Below are 16625 nucleotides of genomic sequence, written 5' to 3'. Positions count from 1 at the left end.
CTAAGTATAAAGATTTCTAATTTATTGAGTACTGAATTAAAATCCACCTAAAAACACATTAAAATGCTATATCCAGAATTTAGTAGTTATACTGAGGTTGGGCAGGCAATGGAAAACTGTTAGAGCATGTGGGGAGTCCATGTGTTCCTAGGACTTTGCATTGCCCAACATGGGGAAGATTTCTATTATCCACCTACTCCCTGGAGGGAAAATGATGCTTATTCATACTCAAGTACCAGGACTTGTGGAGGTTTGATGAGTGATTACCACCCCCTCCAACTACCCAACCCCAATGGGACACACCAATTGTCATTATAGCTTAGAACCAGGGACATCAATTCAGGGAATTTTAAATTGGTCCAGGAATGAGAAAGGTATTTATGGTAGAAAAAGCAATGGAATATTGTTTCTGTGGAAGTTTTCCTGGCCTATCATTCTTGGAAAATGAGAGGCTTAATTGACTTTTTTGTAGAGTGGAATTGACTGTTGCTGGAGGGGCTGCTCCTCTCAACCCCCCAGGCACCTTCTTTGCTTGCAGGCATCAGGAGAGAGGCTCCTTCCAAGGTCCGGAAGCTATTTTTAGGGTGGTTTCAGCTGCCAGGGAAAGAGCTGAGTGGACAAAGGCCAGGGCTGGTCACTCTGAGAAGTGGATAGATTCAGTGGATGACGTCAAGGAATTACTCAGGATAGGTTCCTATAACATGATTAAAATTCTTCCTTGGCTCAGACTCACCGGATCCAGAGCATCTCTTCTCTTTCTGACTAGGAACATTGTTCCTAGGAACAAGAGAGATAGAAATAGTTACCTTCCCACTATACCAGAAAACTCATTACAGGGATGACTCATTTATGATTATCCCTATTTTCAGGTAGCAGCAGGTTGCATATAAGGGGAATGCCTATATAAACTGAGTGTGACTGGGATTATGAAGAGTATGGCTTTGGAGTCTAATGCAATTGGACTTGAGTCTTGCCTCAATCATTCACTTATTGTCCTCGAGGTGGTAATAGTCTCCCTGAGCCATCGTTTCTCGAGATACCAAATGGGGCTAATATTGGTACTTGGGAAAATTAAGGATATGTTATGCTAAAATTTCTGATACATTACTCAGTGTGGGGCAGATATTTAAGAGTAGTGGCTATTATTATTAACAACAAAACTTAGCCCTTCAAGTGCCAAATTACATCAGCTTAATACAGAAAATTAAATAAAATCATTACACACTCCTCTGTCATTTTAAGAAGAGGACAATCTATAAGTCTTTTATTCTCAAAATAAAACCAATTGCCAAGGCCACAGCAGAATGAATCTGCCTTCTCCATCCCTCTTAGAGATATGCCTGGCCATGCTGCAGCCCCACTGCCCAACAGGATTAATGACAATACATATTAAACACCTGGCACATTGCCTGGCTTGGAGCAGGCACTCCAGAGTGGGCACTATTATTATCATTATAACAAAAACTTACTCCTACAGGTGCCAAATTATATCAACTTACAGTATATGGAAAATCAGGAAAAAATGTAATGCATATGTCTGTATCTTAAAAAGAATAAAGTGAATATAATTTCAATCTCTTCATGAAGATTCCTTGCCACCATCATTAGACTATCACTTAATGTGTTGGGTATTAATACAGTGCTATTCTCGGGGCCGGCGCTGTGGCTCACTTGGTTAATCCTCTGCCTGTGGCGCCAGCATCCCATATGGGCGCTGGGTTCTAGTCCCAGTTGCTCCTCTTCCAGTCCAGCTCTCTGCTGTGGCTCAGGAGGGCAGTGGAGGATGGTCCAGGTGCTTGGGCACCTGCACCTGCGTGGGAGACCAGGAGGGGGCACCTGGCTCCTGGCTTTGGATTGGCACAGCGTGCCGGCGGTAGCGGCCATTTGGGGGGTGAACCAGTAGAGGGAAGACCTTTCTCTCTGTCTCTCTCACTAACTCTACCTGTCAAAAAAAAAAAATGCTATTCTGAGGGGCCTTAATGTGTGTAGGGCCAACAACCCCAAACTAGATGATACAGTACTGTCTTTCTTCTTGAGATGTAATAGCTATATATGTTTACAATTATTCTATAGCATTTCTTCCCAACAGTTTTTTTCACTTCTTTCTAGAGTTACTATAACTGTTTTTAGTAAAAATCCACGAACTTTAATTTTCATTTGTATACAGTAAAGTAACCAAAAAAAAAAAAAAAACAGAAACAACATAAACAAAACTACAGCTTTATAGAATGGTTTGGGAACAAAGAGCCTGTAGGCTTTGTAAAGGGGAAGTCCAAAAATGGTGCTTTTTGGAGTGCTCAATGAACCTGTCCTCAAGAGAACAGAAACAAAGCTTGTTGGAATTCTGTGTAGACATCAAATACTGAGTGAGCACTTATGAGTAGAGATTAGGAGCTTCATGGTCTTTTGTAACAATAGCTTCAACTAACTGTGCCCAGGGAGACAAAAAACAAGCTAGTGTCAGAGCTGTGTGTGAATGAAGAGCCTGCAGATGCTGGTGAGGATTTTATAATAGTCCTGAGGGCAATCATGGGTGGTTGTGACACCCATTCCAGTTATTCAGATGCTATTTTCTTGGCCTTTTGTTCTTAGCATTTTTGGTTTAAGGAAGGTCATGAGGCAAGTGACACCTGATGAGTGATGTCACTGTTGCAGGTTTTCCAAGGAGGCTCAGACATGATGCAAACAAAGTCTGTGGTGTGGGAAGGGTCCAGTGGTCCAGGCTGCAATCTTTTGAGGAGTTATGGGCCTGGTTAATAGGGATCTGAGAATGTGAGTAGAAATGTCTTCATTTCCAGGCAAATATGTAGTTGGTCTTTGGAGCTGGGGTGAGATCAATCCATTTCAGGTGTTTAGATCTTGTATTGATTTCTAGGATGCAGAGTCACTCTTTGGCATCAAAGATGCTAAAGGATCTTAAAAGGTCCTTTCAAAACCCCTCAGATCTGGAGCCATTTGTCTGTGGCACAGCTTTATGCAGTATCAAACATGCTTAAGCAATCAATGCCTAACTTCTCTTCAGCACCCATTAGTACCATTGACAGGAAAACCCCAGTTAAATGAGAATATGGTAAACAGGCTGAGTTCAAGGACGGAGCAAAGACCAGGCATTAGAGAATGGTTGTTTTCTCCTTTTCTCTCCTTTGTTTTGTGGTATGCCTGGGGATGATTTAATCCTTTTGTCTTTGTCTTAGAATTTCCATTTTCACTGCCCAGAAAACTGCTAAGGAGTCCTCTCTTCTTTCTCTGTCTAGGTCCTTGCAAGTCACAGGCAGATAAGGAGGTGGTTGTTGAGACATTTATTCGTATTTTCATCCTTTATATATTTCATCCTATATATACATATAAAGCATTTATATATATACATTGAGCATATATATATAATATATAGAGAGAGCATATATATATATAGAGAGAGCATAGATATCTACACTAGTCCTTTGACTTTTATCTTTCTTCTTCTTACTAGGTGTGTGGTAAAGTTAGAGCATATATAGTTGTTTGTTCATTTTTTAAAGATTTATTTTATTTATTTGCAAGACAGAGTTACACAGAGAGGTAGAGACAGAGAGGTCTTCCATCCACTGGTTCACTCCCCAGATGGCTGCAACGGCCGGAGCTGTGCCATCTGAAGCCAGGAGCCAGGAGCTTCTTCTGGCTCTCCCACGCAGGTGCAAGGGCCCAAGGACTTGGGCCATCTTCTACTGCTATCCCAGGCCATAGCAGAGAGCTGGATTGGAAGAAGAGCATCCGGGACTAGAACTGGTGCCCGTATGGGATGCCGGCACTTCAGGCCAGGGTGTTAACCTGTTGCGCCACAGCGCCGGCCCCCATTTGTTCATTTAAAGATCATATTAGGAAGGCCGTCCTAGTGATTTGGCCAGTGTTTGTGTATCTATAAAATACCAATAAGTCACTATAGTAGCTGGGAGGACCCTTCCAGTCTTATACTTTTATTAAAAGGGGGAGGTGGTAAATGAGGTAGATATAGAAGAATGCAGACCAAATGAAGGGTATTATGTGATGTCAATTAGATCTACTTGGGGGTTAGTTGAGAAATATCAATGGTGATTATGAGGCATCTTCAAAATATTTGTGCAAAAGGTGCACTATGAAAAATTATGCATTGATTTCAAATTTTTGGCATCAAAATAAACTTAATTTTTAATCTCATTTCCACAAACTTTTTAGAATCCTTGCATATTATTTTACTTTGTGAGGACCACCAGCCTGAGTTTCTGATAAGCTCTTCAAGGGGAAAGTAGTCTTCAAGAAGGCATCTTGCAGTCCAGTATGAAGTGGATCAGGTCTCTCTTGTGAGCCTTGTGTCTTCCTCCCTGTGGGAGCACCTGCCTTCATGGGATTTCACTCCCTCTAATTGCTTCCAGCAGACAGACAAAGATCTGTTACAAGCCCCCTTCATTGAAAGGTAGGCTCAAGAAAATCCTGTCGATGCAGTCAGTGATCTGGGGATGATGAAGCTGCTGCTACTGCAGCCACAACTACTTTTCTGCACCCGTGACAGGCTGGGTGCTGGGATGCTGCTGTAGATCTCCTGGTTCCTTGACTGCTTGACAGCAGAAAGGCAGATAGACATCTCACTCCTGTCCTTCAAGTCTCACACAAGGCACCTCACTGGCTGAAATTTGCTTTCAGATCCTAGCTTTTAAAATGTGAAGGATAGGCCGGTGCCACGGCTCACTAGGCTAATCCTCCACCTTGCGGCGCCGGCACAACGGGTTCTAGTCCCGGTCGGGGCGCCGGATTCTGTCCCGGTTGCCCCTCTTCCAGGCCAGCTCTCTGCTGTGGCCAGGGAGTGCAGTGGAGGGTGGCCCAAGTGCTTGGGCCCTGCACCCCATGGGAGACCAGGAGAAGTACCTGGCTCCTGCCATCGGATCAGCACGGCGCGGCCACTGGGGGGTGAACCAATGGCAAAGGAAGACCTTTCTCTCTGTCTCTCTCTCTCACTGTCCACTCTGCCTGTCAAAAAAAAAAAAAAAAAAAAAAGTGAAGGATCATGTTTTAGTTTTCTAGGTGGCCAGGAGAGTCAGGAGGAGCTGTTTCTACCCTAAGGGCCAAGCAATCTGAATATGCCTAGCCTGCAGTAGTTAAGGCTTAAAGCAAAGGAATGAGTCTTTAATAATGGAACTTGATTCATCAATGACTGAAACTTCTTTCTTTTGTCTCTAAAAACGGGGAGAATCCTCATTTAATCTATTTCTTCCTGCTCAGGCACATCAAATATTCTCATGTCAATGAGTTTGTCCCATGTCAGGTCCTCACTTCCTTCCATTCTGTTGAAACACAGTCACAAGTCCCTATATTGGAAAGTGCCAAAGAGGCAAATTTATGCTGGTTGCATCACTCTGCTGGAGGAGCATGTGGGGCCAGTTCCCAAGGCCCAGGCCAGGGCCACAGCTGTCCAAGAACTGGCAGGGAGCTCAGGAGACATTTTCACCTGACATACTCACCAGGGATGGCTCCCAAAGACCCAGAAAGGGGCGCCTGTTGGAGCACAGCTGTGCTCTTTGTTGAAAAGTTTGCTGTCCTGCTCACAGGAATGCAGAGCTCTGCACAGCCTATTTATCCATTTCACTCTGTGTACTGAAGACAGGATCCCTACTGTGAAATAGCAAAGTAAATCCTTTACCTCTGGGTCCCCCAATGATCCCTACAGTGACAAAAGTGATAGACAATTATTATTGATTTGTGTCTGTCCTTCAAAGGCTAAATGCTGGGAGGAAGAATGCAGGGAGCTGTTTCCCCTTGCTGAGCCCTGAGAAAATGTGATAAATGGCTACAGGGAAGGCTCCGTGTTCTGAAGGACTTTTAGTTATTCCTGAGAACCCCCCTTCCTCCCTCAGTGAGGCGGGGCATCTCATCAGAGCTGTCAGTCAGACAGGGGCTGTGTCAGGGATATCTGTACGCTCTCCTCTGCTAATGTAGCCAGGGGAAGAATGCCAAAGAAGGAATGCTCCTTAACTTAAGTGAATTGGCGGATATTTACCGAATGGAAATCAATCCTTTTTGAAATTAAAAAATGGTCTGACACAGATTTTTCCTGAACAATGAAATCTATTGACATGGAACTCAAGCAAGAATGCCCCAGTACTGTCCCTTAGTGGATCTTCTCCCTTTTCCTGTGGCCTCTGTCTTCACCCAAACTCTCATCTGAATTCTGTTCTCATTGGAACTTTCTAATGGTTTTATTCTAGGCTGCGATTTGGCATTTTAAGAAAGTTCTAAACGAAACTGGGTAGGTACATCACAGGGAGTGACAAGTCGTCAATCTTCATTTTCAACAGGAGACATTTACTTATTTTTTCTGTCAAAATAGATTAGTGTATGCTGGGTTTAGTGATAGAATATGACATGCGTAGACCTAGCTCCCAGGGGTCAAAGTGCATACTGATAAATAATTCATCAGCGCTAGTAATAGAGATCATTTGGTACCTATTCTGGAGTCTTTTTTCTGCTTTCTTTCTTCCAACTACCAAATCTAATGTATCAAAGCTTCTGGTTGCTTAAGACTCAAAGTAAACATAAGTTAGGCCATATCTCTGTATTATAAAAAGGGGACTCCCATGTCCTGATGTGACTGAGAATACAAAGTATTTAATTTCCTGTCCATTAAAGAAAATTACAGAGAAGCCCACGCAGGAGAGATTAAGAAGCATTTCTCATAGAGATTACTCACCAGTGAGCTACCATTTACAGAAATAAGTAAAAAAACTCAACAAAACAGCAGGGATTTCATCTATTTTCTTTCTTAATACCTTTAATTTGGAAGAAGATGTATGCTATTCCTAGTACAGCAGTTTGCCCTCTGGAGTCATCAAACATTGTAGATGTGATTAGGCAGGATTATTTAAATATGGTCATGTATCTTTATCTTTTTAGTCAATCATAATTTCTGATTATTCTTTTAAATAAAGTGCAATGCAATGTAACCCAAGTGTCTCCAAGTCCTCTGGGCTCTTGAAGCTGTTCTTTTATTTAATATTCTAAGAAAAATGACTTAATATCCCACTCTACATAATAGCAGATTCTAGCTTCAATCCACCTTTCCTTTTTAGTTACACTACCTTTGTCTCTCTCTCTTTTTTTTTTAGTGATTCATCCTCACATTCTTTAGAAGGATTGGTAAAAGGGACATTATTTTGAAAGAACTCGAGGCAACTGAATCCATTATTCCAGTGGGCCATGATATTTGTCTTCCCTAGAGGACATTGTGTCATGTTGGGGTAGCTGGGTAGAATGCAGGCTGTCACTTAACTGGGGTAAGAAGAATCTAGTACTGGGGCTATATTTTCACAAAGCCTGGAGCATTCCCAAAGATCCAGACCCCTGAAGAATCTTTGTTGGAAGAAGGCCTGGAGACCCACCTCTTATTTTTTTTTCTTTTTAAAGATTTATTTTATTTATTTGGAAGACAGAGTTAGAGAGAAAGGTGGAGAGAGATCTTCCATCCACTGGTTCACTCCCCAGATGGCCGCAATGGCCAGAGCTGTGCCGATCCAAAGCCTAGAGCCAGGAGCTTCCTCCGGGTCCCCCATGCGGGTGCAGGGGCCCAATGACTTGGGCCATCTTCTACTGCTTTCCCAGGCCATAGCAGAGAGCTGGATCAGAAGTAGAGCAATTGGGACTCGAATTGGTGCCCATATGGGATGCTGGCACTGCAGGCAGCAGCTTTACCCACTACGCCACAGTGCTGGTCTCTACCTTATCTTTTAATTCCATTTCCCCACAAACTTTTTGAAGTGTCATTATATTTATGTACAAATTAATTGGTAGCCAATTGAAATAATAAAACATGTAAATTGGAAGAAAATGTAATATTTTAATTTATTTCTTAAACAATCACAGTTAATAGTGTGCCTATTGAGTAATGCAAACCTTTTCAAACTTTGGAATCAGATTGGACATCTCCACCTTTGTTGCTTATTCCACATGGATTTTTGTGTGATATTTGCATTAGATCACAGAAGCTGAAGTTCTTAAGATATGGCATTAGCAAAAGAAGTAGCATGATCTAACAATGAAGTATCAAGTACTTCAAACTAGTGTAATGTTCATACAGCGTCTAACAGATGCCAAGTATTATGTTTTCCTGAAAAATGTTGTGTATTCCATCATGCCCCTGTAATTTTGCTACAGTGTCCTGGGGTGACTTTGTAAACAGTTTTGGGAACATGGGTCTGTGGTATGAGTATTTAATTTTTTTTAACTCTTAAAATGACCATTGACTATTAAAGCAAACATTGTAGGAGTGGGTTGTAGGGTTTACAACATAAAAAGTAAAAAAGTTTATGGTACTAAAGAACACAAAGAACAAGAGGTAAATGGAAGAATATTATTGTAAAACATTTTATATTATGTGTGGAGAGGCATATTATTTGAACATACATTGTGACAAGTTAAAGGTATACAATGTAAACCCAACATCAATAAAATCTAGCAAATAGTTGAAAATAAAATGGAATAATGAGAAATATTAATGCATCCAAAAGAAAATAGGAAAAAAGGAACAAGTTTGAACTATCAAAGTAGTAGATAAAAATCTAACATCATTGCTATAAATTATCTTAGAACTTGAATTAAAAGAGATTGCCCAACTACATAAATAGTTATAGGAATCTCAAAGGAAAGGAATGGAAAGAAGATATACCATGTAAATACAAATCACCCTAGGATAGAATGGCTATGCTTTTACTAATGTCAGATGAAGTTTTCAAAACAAAGAACATTACCAGGGATAGAAACAAAGCATTTCTGAAATAATTATGAATCAGAGGAAACATAGCCATTCCACCTATATATTTTCAAAAGCAGAGCTTGAAAATGCCTGGAACAATTATTGGAAAGAAAGGAAAGAATCACAAGAGAAATTAGAAGGTATTTTGAGTTGAATGAGAATTAAAAAAAAAAATCACAATGTGTGTGAGGGAGCTAAAGAATTGATTCATGGGAAATTTACATGCTAATTGCTTGCAATAGAGAAGAAAACAGTTCTAAAATCAATGAGCTAAGATCTTAAGATCTTCTGTATTAAGAAGCTACAAGAAGGGGATGGAGCTGTGTCACAGCAGATTAAGCCATTGTCTGTGATGCCTGCATGCAATATAGACACATGTTTGAGCTCTAGCTGTTCCTCTTTTGATCCAGCTCCCTGCTAATGTGCCTAGGAAAGCAGCAGAAGATGGCTCAAATGCTTGGCTCCTGCACCCAAGTGAGAGACCCAGAAGAAGCTCAAGGCTTCGGCGTGGCCCAGCCTCAGACATTATGGCCATATGGGGAGTGAATCCATGGATGGAGGTTCTATCTCCCTCTCTTCATCTCTCTGTAACTCTTCCTTTCAAATAAATACATAAATTTTAATAAAAAAGAAGCTACAAGAAGAAAACAAATTGAGTTTAAGATAAATGGAAGAAAATAATAAAGGTAATCAAATAATAAAGTAGAAATCAATGTAATAAAAATGTACATATAGTAGAGGACATGAAATACAAGCTGGATATTTTAAAAGATATATCAAATTGATAAACCTCTAGTTAAACTGATGAAGAAAAAGAAATCACAAATTATTAATGTCTGAATGCTAGAGAGTCATCATTGTAGATACTCACCTGTTAAAAGAATAATAAAGGAACATTATTATCACCAATCACATGTCAATAAATTAAAATGTAGATTAAATGAACAAATTTCTTGAAACTGACAAAACCAGGAATTCTATGTCAACCAAGGAAAATGAATATATAACTCAAAACTTCATATAAAGAGAACTTGAAATCCAGATGGCTTTCAGGTGAATTCTACCAAACATTTAAGGAAAAAACTCCCAATGAATTTATTATTTTTCATCCCTTTCTGTGAAATTATTTTTTCCCTTGGTAACCCTTTCTTCTATCTTTACTTGTCTAGCAGTTTTTGACTGGATGTTAGACACTGTCAATTTTTCATTTTCAAGTGCTGAATTTTTTTTCATTTCTTTAAAGAGTGTTAATTTTATTCTGGCAAATAATTAAATTGCTTATGATTCTATTTGATCTTTTCTGGGCTTGTTTTTAAGCTTTCTGAGACTGTGTTTAGATTAGATGATCCTGTTGTACAGTTTAGATCCAGATGTGACTGTGCATTCCACGGTATCTTTCTGTAAAATGAAACAGAAATGTCATGTGCATTAACATTATCTTTTTTCTCTGGTTGGAGGCACTTGAATAGCGCTAGCTCTATATAAACTGTTAACATTGTTTGGGTTCCATCCTTCTGTAGCTTTTCTTTCTTCTCATGTTGTCCCTGTGTCATCTTGTTGAATTTTATATCATGCTTAGACAGATTAATATTCAAATACTCAAAAGGACCTCTCCCCTCATTCAAGTATCTAGAGCTTTTTTCTGGGTAGACTCACTCTCTGCAGTATTCTAACCTTCAACTCAGGTTGTCTGGGCCACCCACAACTCTAATATCTTTCTTTAGGAAAAACGCAGGCTTTGATTAGGGAATACTGTGGGCATTAATTTTTTTACAGGCTGAAAGCTGGGGCTATCATAGTATTCATCTCATTTATTTTCCTTCTTTCAGGGATCATAACCCTTCACTGAATTTTCCAAATCCATAAACAATTATGTCATACATACATATATATATATGTATATATATATGTGTGTGTGTGTGTATGTGTGTGTGTGTGTGTGTGTGTATCCATCTTATTTAAGTCCAAACCATTTTACTCCCTTATGGTTATAAGCAAATACTACAGTATTTTGAATGTATCCTGAAATAATTTTCCTCAGTTGTTTTATCTTAGTTCTTTGATTATAAGATCATCCAGTTATCATTTTCCTTTTTGAGTTTTTAATTTTGAATGAGTTTTTGATTAGTGGATCTTACTGTCCTTAAATTTTTTTTGTTGAGGGGCTCATGGATACACCATGTACTGAGTTTCTTCATATTTGAAAATATTTATTAATATTTTCATTGGCATGAAAAATTAAATAAGTTTCATCTATGTGAGCCCCTCCCATTCTCCTGTATAATTTATAGGCATTTCTGCATTGTTTTTTGGCATTGAATGGTACTGTGAGCATTTAGTATCATATTTGATTCCACTTGTTAAGTGATTTTTTTTTTCAAAGCTCTGAAGACCTCTATTCTTATCCCTGAAATTCAGTAGTAATTAGGATCTGTCACTGATGTCCTTGAATACATTTGTAGGTGGAGGAGGTGGGAATGGAGGAATATGTAGTGTACTTTTTTTAACCTGCAGATTTTGATTTGTGGACTTTATTTTAAAGAATTTTTCCTGTGTTCTACCTCTAAATAAATTTTTAGGGGATTCTATTTGTTGAGTTCACTGTTTCTGGGACACCAGATATCCTCATCAGATATTTCTCTGACTTCTAGGTCTATTTTTTATACCATTTGTTTTATTATTTATCTTTTTTTCTCTCTATTACTTAGTCAATATTATATTAGGTGTTTGTATGCCTTAATTTTAATTTTAGTTTTTCTGTCCTGTCTAAATAAATTTGTAATTTGTTTTATTTTAAAACTTTATAATGTATAGGTAATGTTTGGATCTGTTTTTATTTTCTTAGCTTTAAGACATCTATTTTTCTTTCCACTTTACTCATTTTTTCCCACATTTGGACTTTAAGCTGTGGGGAGCAACTCGGACTAGACTAAGTTACTGGAATTAAGACTTATTCTATGCATCTGCTCTCCCACAATATGGCGCTGAGAAGGGAAACAGCTTCTACACAGCTGCCTCCAGTTCAACCAATAAACTGTAGGACCTGCTCCTGATTGGAGGAGAGCAGCGTACTCGGCGTGTGGGTAGCAGAGTTGGGATTGGTGGAAGAGGACTATAAAGGAGAAGAGAGACAACATGCACCAGGGAACATCTAAGGGGAACATCTATCTGAAGGAACACCTGTGCAGCCCCCGAGACAGCCGGCCGGCGGTGTGCCGCTCCCCCGCGGAAGTGGGGAATGTGGCAGGGGGAACCGCCCTTCCACGGAGGTGGAAGGGACGGTAGCCAACCCGGGAAGAACCAGCAGCAAACCCGGGGAGGGCCGAGCAGACAAAAGAACAGCGCAGGGTCCTGTGTCATTCCTCCACGAAGACGGGGAGCGACATAAGCTCTTGTTTTAGTGGTTTAATACTTACTTACTTGTTCTAAAAAGCCCAACACTTGCAGGCATTTGTTTCTGTATTTCAAGTTGTTCTCTATTTCAAAGATATTTGCTTTCTGGAACTGAATGCCCCTTGGTGTCACTTTCATTTGATCTGAGAGGTGTTTTTGTTTTCTCTCTCTCTCTCTTTTTCTTTTTGAGGTCTGGATATTTCTTTCTATACACTTTTCTGAAGTTTGTTTTTCTCTTGGGTTTTGACCTAAATGTCAATTACTCTGAGAGGCCTTCTCTTGTTCTTCATTTTGAATTAGGGTTCCACTGTTATTCTCTCTTTTGGAAGCATCATCATTTCCTTTATAGTAAGTGTTACAGTTTGTGATTTTGACCACAATTTGAGAAAGAAGACTTCTTTCAGCATCAATCTAATTTTTCTTCTCCCTTCCAATGGTCTACCATTGCTATTGTTTACTTTTTACTTTTAGCATTTAAAATTTTAGTCTTGTCACTATTTATCTGCTAAACAAAAAAAATTAATGTGAATTTTTCACAGAATTTTAAAATAATGGTAACTGATTCATAAGCCAAATAGGTGTATCGTTTGCACAGGAGCATGATTAAATGTGTCAAGTTCACTAGAAAAATATTTATTTTTAAGGCTGGTTTGATTGATTTTTAAAATATCACTTCAATACCCATTAACTAAAGAGTGTCCTCAGAGCATCACAAAATAGATAATCAAAAGGACAAAATGGATGGATAACACAAAAGCTGAAGTGTTTTTGTGGTCCTCTCTGAAAACTGATGCTCATTTTATGCCATTCTCAAAATCTATTCCATGTAAATCCTGCAAATTGTTGACTTTGTCTTTTTCAGATTCTTTAAACACACACACACACACACACACACACATACACACACCCCTCTACATATAGCTATTTAACTTTTATAGCTACATATAACTTTTAAATAGCTACATATAGCTATTTACTTTTTATTTTGTGCTGTCATTAGCACAATTTAAGAACTGTGGTTGAGACAGAGCATGAGAGGTCGTTTGCTTGAGCAAAGCATTTAAAAAAATGTCTTTAGTGATATATCTAGAAACAATTTAAACAAATTTTTAAAAAGTAAATACAAAATTCAATCAGGCGAAAAGTGATTCAACCCAACCACCCAAAACACCAAAAGTATTTCAAAAAAACATCTAGGGGCTGGTGCTGTGGCGCAGGTTAACTCCCTGGCCTGAAGCACTGGCATCCCATATGGGCGCCGGTTTGTAACCCGGCTGCTCCACTTCTGATCCAGCTCTCTGCTATGGCCTGGGAAAGCAGTAGAAGATGGCCCAAGTCCTTGGCCCTCTGCACCCTCCTGGGAGACCCAGAAGAAGCTCCTGGCTCCTGGCTTCGGATCGGCATAATTCCGGCTGTTGCGGCCAAACCATCGGATGGAAGACCTTTCTCTCTCTCTCTTTCTCTCTCTCTCTCTGTGTAACTCTGACTTTCAAATAAATAAATAAATCTTAAAAAAAAAATCTAGTCAATTCAGTTCACTAGACCAGAGCCTGGCATATTCTTTTCTAAAATAGAGTCATTTAAGAGACAATGAATATTTTTACTTACTAGGGTGCATTCCTCTTAGGATGTAAAGAAACCTCTGTGGATGCCAAAACAATTTATTTGCAATTTTTGGTGCTGGTATGGAGAATCCTAAAGACTGAGTTAAAAATCTTTGGTAAATCAAATGGTTTTTAAATTATTTGTTTTCAATAAAAGTGAAAGAAAACCTAATCAAGATGTCATCTCATGGATCAATAAAAATTACTTTTAAAGTTGGATCATTAGGGACTTTCTGGAATTTAACTCAGAAGTAGTTCAAAGAATTATGATATTGCTGCAACAAAACCTCTTGCATTCTCATTTTCATTTTTTATGGGAATTAGTTTTCTCAGCTCTTACATTCATTAAAAACAACTGAAAAAAATAATAGGAGGCCACTGAGCACTTTTTCATTTTGATAATACGTAATAATTGTCCATGGATACTGGAACTGATTACAAAATATCCTATCCATCTTGTTAAGGGATGTACTTCCAGTAAAAATTTGCTTTGTATATTTAATAATTACTTAACGAAATATGTAACAAATGCATTGTGTTTTAATCAATTCTATTAATAACAATATTGTGATGATGTTTCATTTCAGAAGTGAATATTATAAAGTATTATAGATATTATAATAAAAAGAAACAATCATATTTTTCAGGGAAGAATAAAATGGAGCAAATAAAAGACTTAGACATAAAATATAATGTGTGATGACAAAATTCAAGGAGAAAAGAACAATGCAAAATTTTTGACAATTAAAAAGAGTCTGATCTTTTATTTTTCTAATAGATGATGTCATTACCAAATTGTTATGGTATTTGGATTCCAAAGGCTGTCTTGCAAAGAGCAATGTAATAGCTTAAAATGCCAATATTTATAATATACCGGAAAGTTCACATTTTACAGCTGTTTAAACCCATGAGAAACGTTTTAGGTACCACCTAAAAGAGGGTAGTGAGCAGAACTTTTAGAAAATCACTGCGGCCATGTGGGGAGTGAACCAGAGGCTGGAAGACCTCTTTCTCTCTCTCTCTCTCCCTCTCTCTATCTGTCTCTCCCTCTCTCTATCTGTAACTCTGCCTCACAAGTAAATAAATCTTTTAAAAAAATTTATTCACAGGTTGCAGATGAAGAAACAGAGCCTATGGCAGGTTGAATAATTAATTGCCCCAGATGAGGCAAGCCAGAAAGTGACTGAGGTAGGAACCATATCCAGGTCTGTTGTCCCTAGTCCCAGTCCCAGTCCCAGTCCCAGTCCCAGTCCCAGTCCCAGCTGTCTGCTTAGTTTCTATTCTACATGCCCCTTTATTAGAAGGCTGCACCAGGGAAGACCACGGAGATGGGTGCCTGGCTTCTAGGAAGGAGCCTGCAGGGCTGGAGACTGCAAAGGCTTTGGGGCAGTACCACTCACTGCAGCTCCTGCTGCCTGCCTGCAGAGGGAGTGTGGGGTAATCTTGGTCAGACTCAGACCGGAATCCAGAGCTGCACTCCAGGATTAGAATACTGCCGCTTGGTCCTCACCTCTGCCTTCTGTCATTGCCTGGAAGTCAAGCACCCTCTCTCCTGAGTCAGGCTAGCCTGGGCTCTGTGGGCAGTCTGTTGGAAGAGGAGACACTTTTCTTAAGACAACAGCCTAATTCAAAGTGCATTCTCATGGAAAGGCTTGACTGGGAAACCACGATATGGTGTGGTTCAATGTTAAGGGTAAATATAGTGGAAGTGAGAGGACAGAGAGGAGGATGCCCTGCAAGGAGAGAAGCACATTACAGGCTAAGAGAAGACCAAGAAATGTGGGGAAACTGATTTTAAAAAAGTGCAGAAAGCAGGGGTTAGAGGTAGAGGGCCTTGAATACAGTGGCCAGAGTTTAGATTATCCAATACAGTGGGCAACCGTGGAGTGTGTTATGGCACAGAGTGAACACATCTCACTTGTATATGAACAGGAACTGGAAACAGATTAGAAAGGGCTGAGGGGCTACTGCTGTGTGTGGTGGGTTGGGCCGTCACCTGCAGTGCCGAAATCCCATATAGGTGCCAGTCCGAGACCCGGCTGTTCCACTTCCGATCCAGTACTCTGCTGCGGCCTGGGAAAGCAGTGGAGGATGGCCCAAGTCCGTGGGCCCCTGCACCCACTTGGGAGACCTGGAGGAAGCTCCTGGCTCCTGGATTTGGATTGGCACAACTCCAGGCATTGCAACCAACTGGGGAGTGAACCAGCAGATGGAAGACCTTTCTCTCTCTGCCTCTCCTTCTCTCTCTCTCTGTAACTCTGACTTTTAAATAAATGAATAAATCTTAAAAAAAAAAAAAGAAAGAAAGTGGCCAGCGCCGTGACTCACTAGGCTAATCCTCTGCCTGCGGCGCCAGTGCTCTGGGTGCTGGTTCTGTCCTGGTTGCTCCTTTCCCAGTCCAGCTCTCTGCTGTGGCCCAGGAAGGCAGTGGAGGATGGCCCAAGTGCTTGGGCCCTGCACCCGCATAGGATACCAGGAGGAAGCACCTGGCTCCTGGCTTCAGATCATCGTAGCTCTGGCTGTGGCAGCCATTTGGGGGGTGAACCAATGGAAGGAAGACCTTTCTCTGTGTCTGTCTCTCTCACTGTCTAACTCTGCATATCAAAAAAAATAATAAATAAAAAAAAGAAAAAAAGAAAAAGCAGAAGGAGAAAGTTTTTAAAAGGGGGGGAGCTGAAATGTGGATTAATTAGAGAATAACATGATTTAGGCCCAAAATAGAAAGGTCTCCATTTTTTAAAGATTTATTTACTTCTTTCAAAGGCTGAGAGAGAGAGGAGAGAGAGAGAGAGAGAGAGAGAGAGAGAGAGAGAGAGAGGTCATCCATCTGCTGGTTCATTCCCCAAATAACTGCAACGACCAGAGCTGTGCTG

The sequence above is a fragment of the Oryctolagus cuniculus genome, chromosome 1 (assembly GCF_051225735.1).
Source record: "Oryctolagus cuniculus isolate XC-2025 breed Fujian yellow rabbit chromosome 1, ASM5122573v1, whole genome shotgun sequence".
NCBI lineage: Eukaryota > Metazoa > Chordata > Mammalia > Lagomorpha > Leporidae > Oryctolagus > Oryctolagus cuniculus.
This window is presented reverse-complemented; position numbering follows the sequence as displayed.